At 39.3% G+C, this 17,871-nt stretch overlaps 1 pseudogene; it reads left to right on the forward strand.

The window, feature by feature from the left end:
- The first annotated feature begins 2,796 nt into the window (after positions 1–2,796).
- Positions 2,797–3,284, forward strand: LOC117015457 (deoxyuridine 5'-triphosphate nucleotidohydrolase, mitochondrial-like; annotated as a pseudogene).
- Positions 3,285–17,871: the final 14,587 nt, after the last annotated feature.

The following is a 17,871-nucleotide window of genomic DNA, read 5'->3' on the forward strand; positions in this document are numbered from 1 at the left end:
TTTTAAAAAAAAAATACACTCTGATTTCGTAGGTCTGCTGTTAGCCCTGAGATTCTGCATTTCTAATAAGCTCCCAGGTGATGCCAGTGCTGCTGGTTCTTGACTCAAACTTTGACTAACAAAGTACAAGTGGCTCCTGACTTCACATAGCATCAGGGAACCCAAATAGAAACTCTCCACATATTCATTCAGTCAAAGAAATGTACAGACCGTGACAAGATTCAGAAATTGGTGGTATGAGGAAACATTTGTTACCTTTATGTATGAGTCACTGAATTAACGTTTGCTTTATGCTAATTAAATTTGTTAACATAATTCTATCATGAGAATACCTGTGCTATTTTGAGGATAGTCCAGAAAAACTGATAAGGCAGTATATGCTCACCTGGCAACACTGCATGAAAACACACACAAGGATTATTACAAAAGGCAGTGGTACCCATTTTATAGTGGTAATGTGTGGAAGCTTTACAGTTGTAAATTTGTAGACTTACATGAACAGAACATCTCACTTAAATCTCACATAAAGCACATGCCTTGTAAGCTGGAACATGTGCGCAAGCGCCAAAAGAGCACTATTTCTTGCACCTGCCCACTTGTGTTCTGTCCAGCAGAGAAGACTAAAAACAGTTGATTAGCAGATTGAGCCCCACCAAAGAGAATCATGCCTGGGATATGTATAAAGGGTCTAGAATTAGCCTGTTTTCCCTATATTTCATTTCTGGGGTGACATTCTTCAGCCCATAAAGTAGCAGCAGTCTCCTCCCCAAACCCCACACCCAATTTTCCCAGTCTTTCAGACTTAGCTGCTACCTCAATCCTGGTTTGTGATCCACTTCTTCAACTAAGACCAGAGCCTGGCAAAGGATCCTAGACAATATGGCTTCTGAGGCGCTGATATTATGCTGTTCCTATAGGTCCTTACCCACCTCTTCACTGTGGCTGTTGTCTGTACCTACTACCTGTGGTCCCACTCCAACCCCAAGAACAAAGATACTGTCATTTTACTAAAAATATTGTAATTAAGGCTACTGTTACTATGTTTCACCCAGTCAAATTGAATCCTTACCTATTTATGCCAACCTGGATGGAATCCATGCCATCTCTGAAACCGTGTCGTTTTATTCTACAAAAAAATTAGTTACATAGCCTTATCTGTTCCCTTCATCTCTGTGTAATTAATCCATAATACCTTGTGGCCTCACTTAGAAATCAGAAAAACCTAGACGTTACTTCTCCTCTACTACTGACTAGCCAGACTGTATTCTCAAATCACTTTATATTTCAGGACCTCATTCTTCTTATCTGTAACATGGAGTCAGTAACTATATTGCCTTCTTCACAAAATTGTTGTCAAGATTAAGTGGAATCAAATATTGCAATACTTTGAAAACATGTAAAGTACTGTATATCAAATATTATCACTGATATTGCAAGCTTAATTTAGCAGATGAATAAACTACTTTTATAAGCAACTTCTCTAAGCCTGGAGTAATGAAGTGACAGTTGACATCACATTCTGCTTGTTGAACACCAAGGATTAAAGAGACAACTTGATCTGTGCTTATGCTGCCAAATAAAATGCAACTAACCTACATAGGTTTAAGCACACCTCTAGGTACTGGCTAACAACATGTGACTGCTGAACTTGTAGACGGCAAAACATTCTGTGGTACTCTTATTCTTTGTAGGAAAATTAATCCTGTACTTCGATAATTTTGATTTAAAAAATTTTTGATATTATAAGCCAATTAAATCATTACAAGGTATTACAAGATATTATTTTAATGATTAGGTTGTCTTGCACCGAGTAGGTTCCCAACAAATATTATAGTAAGTAATTAAAGTGTCAATGAACTTTGTCAATACAGAGCTGATGCAACTTTTGTTAAATCTAACTCTATGAATATTTGACTATATGAATTATTCAGATAGTCTATATTCATTTTCCAACATAGACAATTTGGAAAATACATATAAAAAGCATAAATTGGTTCCACAATATTCACATACAAAAACATCATATTATTTCACTAAATATTTCTTAATGTTGCTGAGAAATCCCATTTTGGTCAAGCTCATAGTATCTTGTATGCACTTAGAATAATATAGGATACAAGACATCTGGGAGGCTAGACACTAAGTGTCATAGCTTTGAGAGTGGTGGAGAGAATCCCTGGGGCTAAGCCCCCAGTTAGTGGAGAAAATAGCTGTGAAGAGCATTCTACAACTTACCTGGAACACTTCCTGATCCACAGTGGACGACCTGCTCCCAACAGGAGCATTATGTAGCAGAAATGCCATGCCAACAATGGAGGAAGGATCAGAGCTCCTGTATTCTTGGGCCCACACAGTAGATCTCCCAGGACTCCTGTGCGTTCTGTGGGGTAGAGAGACCCGCTTGGAGTCTCAGCATTCCCAGAAGCTTTCCTGCCCATCACCATCCCATGCCTCCTTGCCTCGCTGAGTGATGGCTTGTCAGTGAAGGCATGCTGGGGCTTCCTTGATTTAGGGCCCCCAAAGCACCTATCTCATGAGTTTACCTGCCCAAGAGTTCCACTCCCCCCAAGTCTTCCTGAAATGTAGTATCATCGCACTCTGTCTAGCACAAATTCCTCTGATTTCTGAAATATGGATAGTACCTTACTATGGATTCTATTCCTAATGCAAGTTTTCCCTTTTAAAGCATGTCAACTTATCATTACTTTTAAACATTTTTTTAAAACTATCAAAGAATCAATAAGCAGCCTTTTCGTTCCCTCTGCTCCCACCTGCACCCGCGCGCTCTGCTTTGCCATGCCCTGCTCTGAAGAGACCCCTGTCATCTCCCCCAGCAAGTGCGGAGGAGGATGGCATGCGGCTCCACCCCGCCTAGGTCTTGGAGCATGCCGCCGCCCTGACCAAGGCATCTGCGTGGGCCGCGGGCTATATGACCTGTAGGGTATCTATGATTACACAGTACCACCTATGGAGAAAATCTTTGTGAAAACCGACATACAGATAGCTCTTTCTTCTGGGTGCTAGGGAACAGTAGCTCCACGTTCTGGCTTGGCTGCAAAACACTTCATCTATGTAGGAGCTGGTGTCACAGATGAAGATTAGGGAGAAATATTGGTATTATACTGTTTAATTTGGGCAAAGAAAAGTTTGAAGTCTAAAAGGGTGACCAAATTGCTCAGCTCATACATGAATGGATTTTTTTTTATCCTGAGATAGAGCAAGTTCAGGTTTTAGATGACACTAAAAGGGATTCAGGAGGTTTTAGTTCCACTGGAAAGAATTAAAATTTATGCCAAGATTAGAAAATGAGAAAACATGCTCTTTTTCTAAAAAACAAAGAATTTTTGTTTAGTGTTACAAAAAATAAATAAAGAAAGAATGGTGGCAGGGATGGCTCAGTTGGTTAAAGCATGAGCTCTGAACAACAGGGTTGCGGGTTTGATTCCCACATGGGCCACTAAGCTGCGCCCTCCACAACTAGATTGAAGACACCAAGTTGCCGCTGAGCTGTTGGAGGGATAGCTAGACGGCTCAGCTGGTTAGAGCGAGAGCTCTCAATAATAAGGTTGCCGGTTCAATTCCCACATGGGATAGTGGGCTGTGCCCTCTGCAACCAAGATTGAAGGACAACAACTTGGAGCTGATGGGCCCTGGAGAAGCACACTGTTCCCCAATAGAAATAAAAAAATAAAAGAATCAGTAAGGCTTGAGAAGGAGAGAGATATCAAGATGGATCCTAGAGAATACAATATATAGCATGATTTACAAAATCACTTCAAAGTCTAAATATATTAAATCTGTTCTGAATTTAGTGTATATTTTTACATATTTTTACTTCAAAAATACCATTTAAACCTCATATATTTATAAAATGTAACTTTACAATGTTTGGATCTCTACATAAATTCTTTCCAGTAAAACATTAAAAAAAGAAAGAAAATGAAAGCTTATCGGTATTTTTCTATGTAACTAAAGAAGCAATCATTTGCTTTGACAGCAAGCAAACTTGACAACAACTTTCCAAAGTGCTGATTAATTTAACTTTACGGTTTTGCTGATTATCTACTATGCTGCATTCATAATACACAACCCCTTTATCACTGTGTAAGCAGGAAAATGATTCCCACAGTCACTGTAAATTGAGAAGAGAGCTTTTTTTAAACCTTAGGCAATTAAAATAGATTGGCCTTTGTAGTTAAATCCTTGACCTTTCCTCTGAGTTTACTTGATAGGCAGTAAAATACTTCAGTCAAGCGTTCTGGTAAATTAGGTTGTGTCGGTCATCAAAATGAGAATCTATATGGCAGGTATCACTCATAAATCATATTTCATCTAATTTTATTTTCACACTATGCACTATAGGTTGCTTTGTATAAAATAAAGACCTACTTTGAAGGATTAATCAAAGTACTTGTATTTTCAATCTGCTTTTTATTACTGTTTGCCCATCTACCTTCAGATAGTCTACTAACTTAACTTTTGAGCATTGAATGATGCATAAGTATACACGGCTTTAAAGCAAGAAAGCAACCAATAATGACATGGTAATAAAGAATATAGTCATCTCTTAATAGTAAAATCTAAATATTTCAATTCAACAACATTGAGTCAAAGGGTACAAATGCTCACTGTGTTACTATTTTCAGAGTATAATACTTTCATATTTATACTTCACAGCAAATTAACTGTATGAAAGTCACTGAGTTTCCTTCACCCAAGCCACTTCCACTGGCTTTTTCATACAAACGGCCTGTCTTGGCTTGTGCTATGGACTTGCCTAAAACCTGTCAAAGGTTCAGAAACCTCAAACAAGTAGCATCTGGTTTTGGCAAGCCCTGTAGCTCTTGTGAAGCAGCCCCAAATCCAATAGTACTGACACCCAGCCTCAGTTCTCAGCTTAGCATCTTCCAGGCACTTTCAAGCGCAGCACAAGTGGCAGCCAACTGCAGATCACTTTGTTGCTTATACCAAGTGGCTCCAGGCCGGGAACAGGAAGGAATATTGGCCTGCAACAGAGCCCCTCCCAAGAGGCCCCAGAACCAACACACCAGGTTGCCAGCTTCAGACCATACCAGAGTACCACCCAACTACCTACACAAACAACACATCTAAAGGGCAAACTCAGCAGGCACCAGAGCCTGGCTAAAGCAAATCCTGCTCCATAGGGTCAGTCCCTGCATAACAGCTTCTACAATGTAGTCATAGCCAGTCCTCACAATCAATCAGCTTGAGGGTCAATGCCTCCCATTGACATGCCAACAGTAGCCAAGGCCAACTACAACAGGAGGGCACACACAACCCACACAAGGGACACACCTGGAGCACCTGGCACAGGTGGCCAGAAAGACTGTACCATAGGACACCTGCTATGTAAGGCCACTCTACTAAAGCCAGGAGATATAGCAGCTCTATTTAATACATAGGAAGAAACACAGGAAGACAGCCAAACCGAGGAGACAAAACACATGCCCCAAATGAAAGAACAGAAGAAAGCTCCAGAAAAAGAACTAAACAAAATGGAGACAAGAAATTTACCAGATGCAGAGTTCAAAACACTAATTTTAAAGATGCTCAATGATCTCAGTGAAAATGTCAACAAAGAGGTAGCAAACATAAAAGTAGAGGTAGAAAACATAAAAAGAACCAGTCAGAAATGAAGAATACAATACCTGAAATAAAGAATACATTAGAGGGAATCAACAGTAGATTAGATGAAACAGAAGATTGAATCAGCAATTTGGAAGACAAGGTAATAGAAAACACCCAATCAGAACAGCAAAAAGAAAAAAAAGAATCCAAAAAAATGAGGAGAGTTTAAGCGACCTCGGGACAACATCAAGCTTACCAACATTCGCATCATAGGGGTACCAGAAGCATAGAGAAAGCAAGGAATTGAAAACTATTTGAAGAAATAGTGAATGAAAACTTCCCTAACCTACCAGTGAAAGAAATAGACATACAAGCTCAGGAAGTGCAGAGAGTCCCAAAAGGGTAAACCCAAAAAGGTGGACACCAAGACACATCATAATTAAAATACCAAAGGTTAAAGAAAAAGAGAGAATCTTAAAAGCAGCAAGAAAAATCAGTTAATTACCTTCCAGAGAGCTCCCATAAGTCTGTCAGCTGATTTCTCAACCGAAACTTTGCAGGCCAGAAGGGATTGGCATGACATATTCAAAATGATGAAAAGCACAGAATAGGAGAAAATATTTATATATTCTTATGTCTGATAAGAGATTAATATCTGGAATATATAGAAAAGTCAGCAACAAAAAAACAAACAACTCAATTCAAAACCTGGCAAGGAACTTAAATAGACAATTCTCTAAAGAAAATATATGAATGGTGAATAAGCACATGAAGAGATATTCAACATCTTTCCCTTAATTTTTAGGGAAATGCAAATTGAAACCGCAATGAATTAACACCTCACACCCATGTGGATGGCTACTATCAAAAAAGCAAGGAAGCAAGAAAGCAATGAAAGAAAGAAAGAAAGGAAGGAAGGAAGGAAGGAAGGAAGGAAGGAAGGAAGGAAGGAAGGAAGGAAGGAAGGAAGGGAAGGGAAGGGAAGGGAAGGGAAGGGAAGGGAAGGGAAGGAAGGAAGGAAAGAAGGAAGGAAGGAAGGAAACAACAAGTGTTCTCAAGAATGTGGAGAAATTAAAACCCTTGTGCACTGTTGGTGAGAATGTAAAATGGTACAGCTGCTATGGAAAACAGCATGGAAGTTCCTCAGAAAATTAAAAATAGAACTGCCTTATGACCCAGCAATTCCATTCTTAGTATGTACCCAAAATAATTGAAAGCAGAGTCTCAAAGAGATATTTGTACACCCACAGTCACAAAAGTATTAGTCACAGTAACTAAAACACTGAAGCCAGCCAAGTGTCCATTGACAGATGAATGGATAAACAAAATGTAGTATACACATACAATGGAATATTATTCAGCCTTAAAAAGGAAGGAACTTTTGACATATGCTAAAACATAGATGAACCTTGAGGACATTATGCTAAATGAAATAAGCCAGTCACAAAAAGACAAATACTATATGATTTCACTTATATGAGGTATCTAGAGTAGTCAAAATCATAAAAACAGAAAGTAGAATGGTGTTTGCCAGGAGTTAGAAGGAGGAGGTGGTGGGGTGAGAGGTGGGGGAGTTACTCTTTAATAAGCACAGAGTTTCAGCTTTGCAAGATGAAAAGAGTTCTGAAAATATGGTGGTGACAGTATGAATGTACTTAATACCACTGAACTGTACATCTAAAAATGGTTAGATGGTAATTTTTTTGTTACGTATTTTTTACAATAAAAAGAGGAGAGGATAAAGAAATGCAACTCATTTTGTTAATTCTGGAATCTTAACTAATGAGATAGTCAATGCCTTACACAAGAGCCAAAAAACGAGGAAGAAAGATTTAAGAGGTCTAAAAAGTTAGCCTAACTAAATTATTCATTAAACCAGAAATAAAATACAGATACAATAATAGAATTCATTTATATATTCATTCCTTCCATCCTTCACTCATTCTAATGGGCATTATTGAATGCCTTTCGATGCCAGACACTATACCATAGAAAGAGGATCCCAATGTAATAGGGATAATATTTTTAAAGATATTCATGTGCCTTTCTCATTTGCCTTTGTAACACACAGGGCTTTCCCAATTTGGTCTCAGATACTGATCTACCTCAGTAGGGGTCATAGATTGTTATAGAATTAATACAAAAAGAAAGAAGAGTTAATATTTAACATCTGACATTTAAAATAGGATTTTGCAGCACAACTATAGGCATTTTTAAAAGAGAAAAATATTCTAATTTCTTCTGTGTCTCATTTAACATATTAGGGGCTGAGCGTAATGAACTAGTTCCTGATACGAAGGAAGGGAAACCCACTTCTTCTGGGCTTAAGTGATAAGAAAACTTAAAGAAGAGAGAGGCAAGTGAAAGAAATAGTCTGATGTGTCCTGATGGAAGCAAGTCAGATAGGTTGAGGAGATTATTAGAGGGTAAACTCCATATGGGCAAGGATTTTTATCTGTCTTATTCATTACTGTATCCTCATGCCCAGAACAGTACTTAGCACACAGTAGATAGAGTAGTTGTTGAATCCATAGATGGTTTTTTGTTTTGCTCCCTGTTCTGAACTCTGGGTGTAGAGTGTTATGCTAGGCAAAAGAATAGGGGGCTTAAATAGGGGGTCCAGCAAGATTAGGAGCGTAAAACAAGATCAGTGACACAGATCCCAGTTCTCATTCTCGGCACACATTTTATAGATCCACAATGGAAGAGATGAGATGACTCCAGCAAAGGCATATGAAATGGATGCCTTGGGCTTTGGAGCAGGCTGAGACTATTTCAGATACTCAGAGGGATCTGCAGTGAAAGTAAGACCTGAAGGAAAACCAAGACAGCAGTGGGGGCCTGTAGACTCTGACAGAGCCAAGGAAGAATGACCAGGAAGTTATCAGCTACAGATATCAGTAGCTTATGCCAACAGGGTAGCCAGGAACAGGACTAGACAGATATCTTTCAGGTGATGCCAGTCCCTACATAATGACCACTTCAAGGTCACAGAGTTCACGTCCTCCAATGCAACACGTTCACATGAGACCATGTTCTGTGTGCAATAAACCATCTTAGAGAGAAGTAGGGAGAGGAGGGGTGATCAAAACAATAAAACAATTGAGGGGATCCAAGATGGTTGAGTAGATAAACACTGTGCTTACCTTCTTCCATGACCACATTAAAATTAGAACTAAATTATAGAATAATCAATCTGGAGAACCATCTGAGGTCTAACTGACAGAAGTTTTATAACTAAGGATATAAAGAAGAAGCCATGTTGAGACTGGTAGGAGGGGTGGAGATGCGGAACGAGCCTGCCTCATACCTCTATGTGGTGATTGAGAATTGAGAGGGATATTTTGGCCGTGGAGGTTTCCCCCAGAGGAGCGAGGGACCCCAGCCCCATACCAGCTTCCCAGCCCAGAATACTGGTTCCAGGAAGAGGAGCCCCTCACAACATCACTGTGAAAAACAGTGGGGATTCCAACCACGTGGGTGGGACAGAAGGCTGTTGGAAACCCAGACATCCTCACAAAGGCCCACATACAGACTCACTCTTTCACAGACAAACCCTGGGCTCTGGTAGTGGGAAAGTGACTCAGGGGGCACTGGAGACATATGGGGAGAAAGTGAGTTGTGTGGCTTTGGGGCAAGGACTGGAGGGACAATTGCTATTTTAAATGTGTGGGGTCCTCCTCTGTTGCAGCTGGTTGGTGGGCACCATCTTTCCTGCGTTGAGCCCTCCCTGACACAGCCAAATCTGAATATGCATTGGCCTTATGAGTTCCTCTCACTCCACTCTGGTGACTTCCCAGGAGCCCATCTCACCAAAGTTGCCCAACACTGGAGGCACTTTCTCAGTGAGTAGCCAGCCCTGCCCACATTGCACTCTTTCTTGGACAAATCTTGGGGGTCTACAAGCCCCAAAGTGCTCTGAGAATTTTGCTAAGTAGCTCTCCAGCTCTTCAGGCTCAGCACTGAAACCGAACTAGAATCTACATCATCCCACTCTGGTGACTCCCTGAGACCCCACCTCACCCAACTTGCATACTGCACAAGGCTTTATCAGAGGCTGAGCATTCAGGAGGTAGCAGGTAGAAGCAGCCCTCAGTTTTTGTGGCTTTTTGTGAAGCTACCCCAGGCCTGGTACTGGTGGCAGCCATAATCGGTTCACAGCATGACCTCTTCCATGTGCCTCCAGGTTTAGCACAGGCAGCAACCAACCACTGATCACTTTGTAGCTCTCACCAGGTACTCTGTGGCCAGTCACAGGTGGTGGCTGATCTGGGCCTGCACTGGACCCCATCTAAGAGGTCTTAGAACAAACATACCATGTTTCCCCCAAAATAAAATCTCGCCAGACAATCAGCTCTAAGGAGTCTTCTGGAGCAAGAATTAATATAAGACCTGGTCTTAATTTACTATAATATAAGACCCAGTATATTTAATATAATATAATATAATATAATATAATATAATATAATATAATACTGGGTCTTATATAATTTTTGTTCCAAAAGATGCATTAGAGTTGATTGTCCAGCTAGGTCTTATTTTTGGGGAAACATGGTACTTGGAGGTTGGCTTCATACTGCAGCAGAGCAGCACCCAATTAGCCCCACAAGCAGCACACACAAAGGGCAGTATCAACAGGCACCAGAACCTGCTGTGGCAAATCCCACTCTGTAGGGTAAGCCCTGCGCAGAGCAGCCCATGAGCTGTGCATGTGGCCAAACCCCACAGCCAGTCAACCTGAGGGTCAATCCCACCCACAAACATGCCAACGGCGATCAATGTTCAACTATAACAAGAGGGCACACAGAACCCACACAAGGGAGTCTTCCAGAGCACCTGGCAGTGGTGACCAGAAAGACTTTGCCACTGGGCCCCACAGGGCACCTACTACATAAGACCGCTCAACCAAGACTGCGTCTCACAGCACATCCACCTAATACATAGAAACAAAAACAGAGGCAGCCAAAATGACAAAACTAAGAAATACATCCCAAATGAAAGTACAGGAGAAAACTCCTGAAAAAGAACTAAACGAAATGGAGGCAAGCAACCCACCAGAGACAGAGTTCAAAACAGTGGTTATAAGGATGATCAAGGAACTTAGTGAGAACTTCAACAAACAGATAGGAAGCATAAAAGAGGACATAGAAATCATAAAAAAGAACCAGTCAGAAGTGAAGAATACAATAACTGAAATGAAGAATGCACTAGAAGTAATCACCAGCAGACTAGATGAAACAAAGGACTGAATCAGCGGTTTGGAAGACAGGTAGCAGAAAACACCCACTCAGAAAAAAAAAAAGAATCCAAAAAAATGAGGATAGTTTAATGGGCCCCTGGAACAACATGGGGCATACCAACATTCACATCATAGGGGTACCAAAAGGAGAATAGAGAAAACAAGGAATTGAAAACCTATTTGAAGAAATAATGATGGAAAACTTCCCTAACCTGGCAAAGAAACTAGACATTCAAGGCCAGGAAGCACAGAGTCCCAAACAAGATGAACCCAAAGAGGCCCAGACCAAGACATATTATAATTAAAATGGCAAAAGTTAATGACAAAGAGAGAATCCTAAAGGCTGCAAGAGAAAGGCAACTAGTTATTAATACTTACACAGGAGCTGCCATAAGACTGTCAGCTTGATTTCTCAACTTTACAGGCCGAAAGGATTGGCATGAAATACTGAAAGTGATGAAAAGCATGGACCTACAACCAAGTGTATTCTATCCAGTAAGGCTATCATTTAAAATCAAAGGACAGATAAAAAGCTTCCCAGACAAGAAAAGGCTAAAGGAGTTCATGACTACCAAATCAGTATTACAAGGAATATTAGAGGGACTTCTTTGAGATGCAAAAACAAAACAAACAAAAAAAACACAAAAATATGAATAATGAAAAGGCAATAACTACATATCTATCAACAATTAAGTTCAATGTAAATGGATTAAATGCTTCAAACAAAAGACATAGGTGGCTGAATGGATAAGAAAACAAAACCTTTACATATGCTGCCTATAAGAGAGTCACTTAAGATTGAAAGACATACACAGACTGAAGGTAAAGGGATGGAAAAGGTATTTCATGAAAATGGAAATGAAAAAAAGAGGAAAACTGGAATAGTAATACTTATACCAGACAAAATAGACTTTAAAACAAAGACTATAACAAGAGACAAAGAAGAACCCAGTAATCCCACTTCTGTGTATTTATCTGAAGAAACCCAAAATGCTACTTTGAGGAGATGTATGCATCCATATGTTCATAGCAGCATTGTCTACAATACCCAAGATGTGGAGGTAGCCTGGGTTTCCATCGATGGATGAGTGGATAAAGAGGAGGTGATACATATATATATATATACACACAAACATTGGAATATTGCTCAGCCATAGAAGGGAATGGGTTCTTGCTATCTGCAGTGGCATGGATGGACCTGGAGTGTATTATGCTATGTGAAATAAGTCAGACAGAGAAAGACAAATACCATATGATCTCACTTATATGTGGAATCTTTAAAAAGTCAAATTAATAAAAACAGAGAGTAGAATGGTTGTTGCCAGGGGCTGGGGGGCTGGGGAATTGGGGAGATGATGTTTAAGGGCACAAACTTGCAACTGGTGGATAAATAAGTCCTGGAGATCTAATGCACTACATAGTGATTATAGACAACAATACTGTATTATGAACTTCAGTAGATGCTAAGAAATTAGTTCTTAATTGTTCCCACCACAAAAAAAGAAATTATAATTATGTTACATGATAGACACGTTAGCTAAATCTACACTAGTAATCATATTGCAGCATATAAATATATTAAATCTACACATTATACACCTTAAACTTACACCATGCTATATGTCAATTATATCTCAATAAAATAAATTAACAACAACAACAATGAAGAAAGTCTGAGAAACTGTGACAGCCAAGAGGAGACTAAGGAGACATGACCACTCCATGTAATGTAGTATCCTAATGGGATCCTAGAACAGAAAAAGGACATTAGGTAAAAACTAAGGAAATCGGAAAAACTATGGACTATAGTTAATAATAATGTGTCAATATTGGTTCACTAATTGTAACAAATGCATCATACTATTTTAAGATGTTGACAGTTGGGGAAACTGGGTGCAAGTATATGGAAACTCTCTGTTTTCTCTCTGCAACTATCTTCTTAACTCTAAAACTATTCTAAAATTAAAAGTTTATTTAAATTTTTAAAAATGAATAAATACAGTTTGTAACCCAGCATGTAACCCAGAGCATGTAACCCAGACCCATGGGAAGAGGACAAGTCAGGGAAAGATTTCCTGAAGGAGCTGTGCTGAAATGATTGAGTTTTAGATTGGCCAGGATGTTCCTAGAAAAAAGAAAACAAACTCACTGTTGACACAGCCATATATAACGTCTGCGACATCTAACTTCCATTTATAAACCTTTATTGAATGGTAAAGGTAAGGCCATGGGGATAACATCAGTGCCTTCAGATTTAGTTTATTGAACAAAATCACTGAGAATGGAATTGAAATCACATTCTTCCACTTGCTTGCTATGTGACCTTAAACAAGTTGCTTAACCTTGAGGACTTGGCTTCCTTATCTTTAAATTGGGAGTAATAATAGTGTTGTTTTGGGAATTGAGTTAGTATATGCAATGGGCTTAGAACAGAGTTAAGAGACCTTTTGATTATGTCTTTTTTCTCTGCCATGTCCTGGAAGCTTCTTCTTCATCTGATTTGTCTGACTGCCATCCTTAACCTAGCAAAGACAACTAGCTATCACTCCTTCTTTTTTTAGGCTATAATTTATTAAAAGCCTAATATTCACTAAGTGCTATAATAGACACTTTAAATGCTTTTAATATCTCATCTAATCTTCACATCAACCCTTCAAATGAGATGTTCTCTCCATTTCATGGGTGAAACAATTGTGATTCAGAGAGATTAAAACTAATCTGAGGTTTGTTTCGCTCCAAAATCCATTTTCTTTATATTGTATTATGTCCTTTTTGAAAAATCTTGTGCTGATTTTCCATACCTCTATACCATCATATTCAGGTCCTCCTACTTCTCTGACTTTAACTCTATTTATTTTCCTATCTTCCCTCTCTTCACTGGCTCTCTCTGGATATTTCAAAAGTGCAGAATAAATCGTTCAGTTTAAAAGGGAATTTGGAACTGCAATTCCAAATTTTACAAAGAAAATTATTAATAATGTTGGTACATAATCGCTACAAAATAAAATACACAGAAAATACATAAGAGTATAAAAACCAAATAAGGCAGCCCTGTCTACTTCAGACACCAAAAAATCACAGAATTGGAGCCTAACTATAAATAATACCCCAAATAATCCCTTCCTTTCAGAAAACATATACATACATACACAAACAAACCTGGAGAAAGCCCCTTTTGACTGCAGCCCTTTTCCCACTCCCCAAGTACATTAATATCAATGTTTTAGAAAACACTAGAGTCACTGCCGAATAGCTGAGATTATCCAGCAGATGTTCCTCAAGGAGATTTTTCTCCTGAAAACTCCAGCATTGAGATTTTTGTGCATGTATATACATATATATATGTATGTATATATATATGCACATATATATGGATATATGTGCATATATATGTAGATATCTATATATAGATCTCTGCTGTGCACAAGACAGACACATGACAAATGTTCACCAAAATGATGGCTACTTGTGGTACCACTGTAGCCCTAGACTGTAAATTCATTGACATTTCAAGAACTTCACAAATAGCTCGTGACTTTCTTTTTCTATGTGCTTGTAAAATTAATCTTGGAGGCACATCACATTAAATAATAATATTTCCATTACTTAACATTCTTCACTTTTTTTCACAATATGAAATCTTCAAAATTAAGGTCATTTGAATGAACAAATCTTCTTTTAAAGTTTAAGCATTTGTGTAAGAATAATTCACTACTAAAGGAATTTGTTTCATCAATCTGTTTTACCCTGTATTTCTAGCTGAAATATTGGACACGACTACAGTGAGAGTTTTGCTGGAGGAAGGACAGCAGGAAAGGCTAATTTTGGAGCTCTGGAAAACAGTGATCAACAGGAGGACAGTGTAACGAGACTGAAAGTGGAAGCGGATATGGAAAGGAGATCCTGAAGACAAACATAAATATGAACTGTGTTTCACAACCTGGTAGGGTCCCACTCTGCTCTAATATTTGTACGTACACAAATACTTGGTATATATCAGGAACAATTCTAGGTCCTCATTTAAGTAGACACTATTTTTATTCCTATTTTACGGTTGGAAAAACCAAAGCACAAAGAGGTTGCGTATCTTCCAAAGTTTCACAGCTAGTTAATGGTAGAGCTGGAATTCAAACCCAGGCACCATTTCATAATCACGAATTATAAATCATAAATTTTATACAGCACACCTTCTAGAGCAGTGGCTCTCAAACTTCCTTTTACCCATGACCCCAGTAGGAATACATGACCCAATAATACATCAAAATATAGTAAGAGAAACAGAAGTTTTATGAAATAATACCCTTACTAGATGCAATGCATTCATACCTTTCCCGTTTTATTTTAAAACCTGTTGCTTGCAACTACAAAAAAAATGATTTTACAACCCTCACTGTGTTATGACTCACAATTTGAAAAGCACTACTTTAGAGACCAGGGCTGCAAAAGATAAACTCAATCTCTCCACTTGGATGTCTGACAGTCATTTCAAACAAGTAGACAGACATCTTCACCTGATTGTTGACAGTCTACAACCAAACTCCTGAATTTTTCCCTCCCATCCTGCTTGCTCCCTTTTCTTCCTCTCATTAAATGGCAGCTTCTTCTGCACTGTTCATATGGTAGCCACTAGCCACGTGGAGCTATCAAGGACCTGAAATGTAGCTCTTGGAATTGACACATGATGGAAGTGTAAAATACATGCCACATTTTAAAGACTTAGTACAAAAAAAGAATCTGAAATATCTCATTAGTAACTTTTTATATTGATTGCATGTTAAAACACGTTCTAGATGTACTAAATTAAGTAAAACATATTATTAAAATTAATTTCACCTATTTCTTTTTCCTTTTTTTGATGTGGTGACTTGAAAATTTTTAATCACCTACGTGGCACATTATATTTCTATTGGACAGTAAAGTTCTGAGTGCTCAGACTAACAACCTTAGAATCGTCCTTGATTCCTTTCTGTCCATTGGCAAATTGTGTAGAATCTATCTTCAAAACACTTCCATAATTCAACAACTTCTAACCCCTTTCATTGCTATACCTACTTTTTACACACACGCACACACACACACACACACACACACACACACGACGCATCTCTAGCTTGGGTATTTTATTTATTTATTTTTAATATGTTGGCTCATGTTCCAAACAGCTGAGGGTTTTTTTGTTTTTGTTTTTTCTTTAATTTTTATTGAGGGATATTGGGGAACAGTGTGTTTTTCCAGGACCCATCAGCTCCAAGTCAAGTCGTTGTTTTCAGTCTAGTTGTGGAGGGCACAGCTCACTGGCCCATGTGGGAATTTAACTGGCAACCCCCGTGTTAGGAGCACTGCACTCTAACTAACTCAGCCAACCAGCCACCCCTAGCTTGGGTACTTTAAATAGCTTCCTAACTGATCTCTTCCTTCCTTCCTCATAACTTCCTACAATTTAATCGGCTATTCCTTATAAAGTTGCACGGTGATCCTTTTAAAAGGGCAATCGGATTATGCCACACCTCTGTTCAAAATCCTCCAGTGGGTCTCTTCCCTAGAGTAAAAGCCCAAGTCCTTGCAATGACCTACAAAGCCTTACAAAATCTGGCCACCCACCGCATCTACCTATCCTAATTTTTTACCACTTTCTTCTTCACTCAGCTATAGCTGCCTCCTTGAATTCACCAAGCATGCTCCTACCTCATAGCCTTTGTATTTCCTGTAGCTCTGTATGAAACCCTCCATGGATATGCTTTCTTCTTTCTCTGGGATCAAATGTCAACTTGCCAGGAAGTCCTTTACTGACTATTGTATTTGGAATTGCCAACTTCCCTCTTCCAGTTCTCCTTCTCTGCTTTAGTTCTCACAACCTTTTTTCTCATATAATTTATGAATTAAATTTATCTGCCTACCACCAATAAAATGTAGTTCCATGGGAACTACAGACAGAGACTTGCTTTCAGTGCTGTGTCCTCAGCACCTACGTGCCTGGCAAATCATAAGTGCTCACTAAATGTTAGTTGAATGAATAAATGAGTTGTGGGTTCCCAAACTCAGTTTTGGACCGTTTACAACTAGCCATTCTCAGAAATCTACTGAAACAAGCATTTCAGTATCTTTAGGGGATTTTTTTTGTTTGTTTTTTAATTGGGGAATAGTGTGTTTTTCTAGGATGTCAAGTCATTGTTTTTTCAATCTAGTTGTGGAGGGTGCAGCTCACTGGCCCATGTGGGAATGGAACCAGCGACCTTGGTGTTATGAGCACTGCGCTCCAACCACTGAGCCAACAGTAGCCTATTATCTTTAGTTTTTAACCAGTTACTATTCTTAAACCTACAGTAATTCCACAACAAACAAAATAAGTGTCTTCGCCAAACTCCAAGCCTTTTGTCCATTTTCTCACTATTATTAGGTGCCCTCAAAAAGCTCTGGAAGATGGGTTTTCTTTTCCCTCAGGCATACAATCTCTTAGGCATCTGGACCACGCACGAATTTCTGGCCTAAAATTGTGCAGCTGTAGGCAATATAGATCCTTCATTTCAGACGATATTCGGATCTATACAGTGTACATGAGGTACAACCAGACACTGTAAACACAAGTATTCACACTGGATTTTTTGTACGCTGGCCACACTTCATCTTCCTAGTCCTTTCGCAGCTTCATTCAGGAAGATGTGCCCTGTCTGTGTTAGGACTAGAGATGCTGGACACGTGAAGGATGGAATACCAGTGACAGGAGCCAGGCCCCTTATTTGAGGCACGGGGAAACCAAGGCTCAGAGAATTTAAGCTAAGTAAATTTAGGCCACGGACAAACTTAAATTTTAAAAAATTTAATGGAAGACACAAAATACGTCGTGGTAGAGATGGCACCGGAAGCCAGGTCGCTAGCCTCGCACCATTCAGCCGTTCCAGAAAACGACAGCCTTCTATCGCAGCATGTTAATTAATATTCTGGTGCTCGCAGGCAGTCAAAGAAGCGGCGCCCCTCGGCGGCCGCGCCCCCGTCGCTCCGAGAGAAGAGCCGCTCGCTGCCCGGCGCAGCTGCCTCCCAGACCC

This window comes from Rhinolophus ferrumequinum, chromosome 22 (genome assembly GCF_004115265.2).
Source record: "Rhinolophus ferrumequinum isolate MPI-CBG mRhiFer1 chromosome 22, mRhiFer1_v1.p, whole genome shotgun sequence".
Classification (NCBI taxonomy): Eukaryota; Metazoa; Chordata; class Mammalia; order Chiroptera; family Rhinolophidae; genus Rhinolophus; species Rhinolophus ferrumequinum.